At 46.5% G+C, this 3,754-nt stretch overlaps 1 long non-coding RNA gene across 1 annotated transcript; it reads right to left on the bottom strand.

The window, feature by feature from the left end:
* Positions 1–404: 404 nt before the first annotated feature.
* LOC146805102 (uncharacterized) lies at positions 405–1,933 on the bottom strand. Its single transcript, XR_014967423.1, has 2 exons — positions 1,551–1,933; positions 405–839 (listed from the first exon to the last, which is right to left on the bottom strand). It is a non-coding gene; the product is annotated as an uncharacterized LOC146805102 (long non-coding RNA).
* Between the last annotated feature and the right edge of the window lie 1,821 nt (positions 1,934–3,754).

The following is a 3,754-nucleotide window of genomic DNA, read 5'->3' as shown; positions in this document are numbered from 1 at the left end:
CAAAAAACGATGGTACGACTTGCGCAGTCGGGCTAAGGTGCGCATAGCTGACCGCCTGAAGGAGGCAAAGAAGACAGGAGGGGGAACACCAACAGACACTGGGAACACTCCCATGGAGGACTTGATTGAATCCACCATCCAGCCAGAAGCTGTTGTTGGTGTGACCCAGCTGGACACGTCCGGAGCAGCAAACACATCTGAAGGTAAGATGAATGTATGTTTTCTTAGTGTTACAAAATGTAAAGGTAGAACTCGACCACAGCACAGCCCAAGTGCAGACCCTGAACATCCAGTACACAATGCATTCAGTAGGTGAGGGGCATTATGGGAGATGTAGTCAGGTCAAGCAGTTAAAATGTCAAATCTCAGAGTAACAACCCAAAAAAGCTTAATAGAGTATAAAATCATTTACAAAGGCAGAAATTTATTACTGTGCAATTAATATCACAGACATGAAATAATACAGTGTTGCACTGTTTCACCTCACAGATGCACAACGTGTAGAAGATGTGGATAGCGATTCCCCAGACATGCAGGACACCAGCGCAGGTGAACAGATGGACACACCTGTGGTGCAAATAAATCCCTCACGTCCAACAAAGTCACGCAGGGCTACTGTTCCATCCCTAGTCACCATGGAGTGTGAAGATGATGAGGCTGATGCAACACCAGGTGGCAGCCATGGCCAGACAACTTCCATCACACAAACACAACCACAGGTCCCCAGAACTAATCACAGAGCCCGGCGTAGGAGAGGAAGAGCACTCAGGACACAGCAGGAGGAGCAACCAAGTGATGTCTGGGGTGGTCTTGAGGGACAGATGCTCCGTATGCAGCGCCTGCAGACAAAAAACACACGATTAGTACAATTGCAAGTTGGCAAGATGGCTAGCAACATAGCAGTACTGTCAGAAAGTGTGCAGCAACTGAGCAAGGTGATGCATGAGGGAAATGTATCCCAGAAGAGACAGCATCGTCAACTAATGCTGCAATTGAAAATGTTTGCTAAATCAAACAATAGATTGGCCACGACAACTGCACTGCTGGCACGTAGGTCTGTGACCATGCAAACTGAAATGTGCCATTGGAGCGGCGATGTGGCTAAAGCACTGGACCAGGTCACCAATGCAGTTGATTTGCTAAATGCTTCCACAATTGCGGCCAACAATTCCACGCCCGAAGAGGGTAGTGAGGGTGGCTCAAGCCTAAGTAGTGTGGCAGTTCCAGTCCGCACTGCAGGAAGACGCAACACACGCAGCAGTACCCCCGCCGCTTCCAACATAACGGATGACAATGCTGGGTCTGACAGGCGTCTGGGTGTTCGTGGGAAAAAGCGCTAGACTGGCATGTACAAGTGCATTCCACTATGGTGACGTAACCATTTATTTGGATTTGACTTTTCACAGAGTGACAAGTGAATTGACATTTGCAAACCACTTATGTCCAGTGCACTGGTCAGATTACAAGTGTGCTTGAACACTCATGGCAATTTTATTTAATTAAAGAATACTCTGATAGCAATAGTCAGTTTCTGTGTCATCATTACTCACCTCAGAAATAATTTTGTGTGATGTCAAATCTTCTCCTACGCCCTTCTGCTGCGCCTGCCCCTTGTGCTGCATGGTGTTGTGGCACTTGCTGGTTCCCATCCTCCGAATCGCTGTCAGACACCTCGATGTCCATTCCTCCCCTTGTCGCTATGTTGTGCAGCATGGCACATGCCGCTACTATCTTGCAGCATTGTTCAGGGTTGTACTTCAGTGCTCCACCGGTCTTATGTAGACATCTGAATCGGCTCTTCAACAGCCCAAATGTGCGCTCTATGATGTTCCTTGTCGAAATATGTGCTGCATTGTACCTCTGTTGATTGGCAGTTGTGGGATTGAGGTAAGGCGTCATTAGGTAATTACGCAAGGCGTATGCGCTGTCACCTACATGTAATGGAGCAAAGAGTCAGTGGCAGCTTCACATTGACATACGTACAATGACAGTGATAAACTATAACACATATTTACCAAGCAGATGTCCCTCTCCAAATTCTCCCCTGACAAGACGGGTGTGTATGCCACTTTGCCTGAAGATATAAGAGTCATGTGCACTCCCTGGAAATTGCGCAACAATGTCAGTGATAATGTTTTTGGCATTGCAAACAACCTGAATATTGAGGGAATGGTAAGATTTCCTATTTCTATATATATATTCCTGTGTTGCAGGGGGACATATTGCAACGTGGGTGCAATCAATACAACCCAAAACATGTGGGAAACGAGCTATCTGGTAGAACTCCTGTTTGGTTTTTGCAAGGTCAAGCGCGGTGGTAGGGAACTTGATATGAGACCCGATCACGGCCATCATGGCATCAAGGAATGCTTTCAATATTCTTGAAAGTGCGCTTTGTGACACACCTCCCGCCTACAGCAATGACCCCCTGAAAACTGCCTGACGCCAGAAGGTGTAGGCAACATAGGACCTGCACATGCGTTGGGATGGCATTGGTCCTACGTGTCTGTCGTTGCATTATGGGGTCCAAATCATTGATTAGGTCATGGATCATTGCTGCATTGAGCCTATACTTGTCGTATATCTCATCCTCTTGCTGGCCTAGCAAAGTTATGCGGACTCTGAAGATGCGCTCATTCATTCGCCTCCGTCTCTGTGCGGCAGCCTGCAGCCTCATCCTCCTCGCCATCAGGTAAATCCCTGCCATTGTGAACAGTGCTGGCTCATTCTGGGTGTGTTTAAATGGGTTTCAGTTGGTTTTCACCTGTCTGTGATTTGCACTCATGATTACCACCTGGTTGTGATCCTTCTTATTTAGCGATCGCTAATTTGCGATTTTCATGGAAATCGCTATTTGCGATTTGTCATGCATACATTTTGCGATTCGTTGTTTGCGATTCGGTAATTGGGACACGCTAATACCGATTCGCTATTTGATTCGCAGAATGTTTTGCGATTCCTTATATTTGCGAAAAAATGGATTTTCGCAAATATACAGTTGATGCATTTCAACACTGACTTTTGCGATCGCAAACGGCCTATTTTTGCGATTCGCACCCTTTGCGATCGCAAAAAGGTTTGATGCATGTGCCTGTTAATGTATTGTGTGTCAAGAGGTGACAGGTGTATTCTCGCTTCAGCAGGTGAAGTATTCCCCACCTGCCCAAGAGACCCAAATTGTGCATGACTACTAAGAGTGACCTAGTCATCAGCGGTTTTGACCCCGTATGAGGTGGATGTCGATCTCTCACCATCTATAACACAATTAAAATCCCCTGCTCAGAGGATAGGGGAACCTATACTACCCTGAAGAAAGTCCTGCATCTTTGTGAAGAAGTGTCTACCATTGGTAACAGTATTGACTTGCCCATCTAATGTACCTTGCATAAGTATGTATCAGCCATTCACGTCCGCTTCTATGCATGTGTGCAGAAAGGGGGAGGGAGCACACTGTGCATGTGTGGTGAAAGGGTACCCACGCAGCTGTCCACATGACCACCCTTCTAGCATAGGAAGAGTATGTTTGCCGAGTTGAGTTGACACCCCTCAATTTTATTGCTAGTTTCTGAATTTCACTGGCCATGAGATGTGTTTCTTGTAGAAATGCTATATGGACCTTAGTGCGTCTCAGGAACGAAGGGACCCGATACCTTTTTAAATAACCCTTCAACCCCTGTACATTCCAGGATAATACATTGCTGGATTTTGCCATGAGGGACCTCAAGTTCTAACCCGCGTCCCAAAGAACAAATAG

Source organism: Triturus cristatus, chromosome 8 (assembly GCF_964204655.1).
Source record: "Triturus cristatus chromosome 8, aTriCri1.1, whole genome shotgun sequence".
In the NCBI taxonomy this organism is placed as follows: Eukaryota; Metazoa; Chordata; class Amphibia; order Caudata; family Salamandridae; genus Triturus; species Triturus cristatus.
This window is presented reverse-complemented; position numbering and strand designations above follow the sequence as displayed.